Source organism: Terrapene carolina, unplaced genomic scaffold (assembly GCF_002925995.2).
Source record: "Terrapene carolina triunguis isolate 2854851 unplaced genomic scaffold, T_m_triunguis-2.0 Scaffold89, whole genome shotgun sequence".
Lineage (NCBI taxonomy): Eukaryota > Metazoa > Chordata > Testudines > Emydidae > Terrapene > Terrapene triunguis.
This window is the reverse complement of record NW_020664440.1, coordinates 9011946-9013212: the sequence shown is the minus strand read 5'-3', so window position 1 is coordinate 9013212 and position 1267 is coordinate 9011946.

The window sequence follows — 1267 nt, the reverse complement described above, 5'->3', positions numbered from 1 at the left end:
ACGCCTCTGATCCTAGAGGAGTATGCTGGGCCAATCTTCCAGCGTAAGTCAGAGCAGCCTGTAGGTCCAACCCTTTGTCTCATGTAGCTGCACTGCACCCAGGCAAAGCCTGAGGAAATCACTGACTCAGTCCTAATTCCTGCCCTCTTGTTGGTTATTCCCCTCTTTCTGGGATGCAGCTTTCTCTCCCTTTGTGCATGGCCAGCTCCGCTTGCTGGGTGTGGGGAAACAGAGCCTCTGCTCCTCCTAGTCCCTGCCCTGAGGGGAGTGCTGATTGTACAGCCCCTGCTCGTCCTCCAGCTTTGCAAACCTGGCAGCCCTTACATGGCCATGCAAGGATGGGGGCCTCTATTCCCCCTGCATGATGGCTAGGGCAAAACTTCCCCCCTTTTTTTTACTAGAGAATGTTTTCCTCATCAGTACAGCCATTTTCTGACCGCATCAGACCCTCCGCACAGTAGCACTGCAGGCCTTTGAGGGCATGACAGCACCTTGTCTTGCAGAGCTGAGATGCTTATACCCAGTATTTGTTTAGATTTCAATTATTTGCTTGCATGTAGAGGGTGAAATCCTGGCCCTCTTGAAGTCATTGGCAAAACTTCTATTGATTTCATCAGAGAGGATGTCACCGGGAGTATCTGAAAAGAATGCAGGAAATACTTCAAAGTTAGGGATTTGTTGCCAATATAAACAAATATTTTCAGTGTCATGCAGGAGCTAACTTTAACTAACTTGCCAGAATATACGCAAAATGAGGTGTACTACAGTGTATGAGCTGATGCTGGTATTGTCTGTGACACTGAACAATCATGTTCCCTGGAAAAGGAATGCTATTTTAATATACTGTGTACAGTATATATGAATCAAGTAAGGAACGCTAAATACAAATCCTACTTAAGGACATTCAGTTTGAAAGCAACAGTATGTCAACACAGCCCCATCAATTACCTTGCAGGACCTTCTGAAATGTCTGTTGTGAAAGCAGTACACCGCTACCTCGATATAACGCGGCCCGATATAACACGAATTCAGATATAACGTGGCAAAGCAGTGCTCCGGGGGGAGGGGGGGGGCTGCACACTCTGGTGGATCAAAGCAAGTTCAATATAACGTGGTTTCACCTATAAATCGGTAAGAATTTTTTTTGGCTCCCGAGGACAGTGTTGTATCGAGGTAGAAGTGTACTAGCACCAAGAAACTGAACACCTCTTTTGGTGGAAGAGGCTAGGTAATACAAATATCTAGTTCTTATTTACTGTCTTTCACC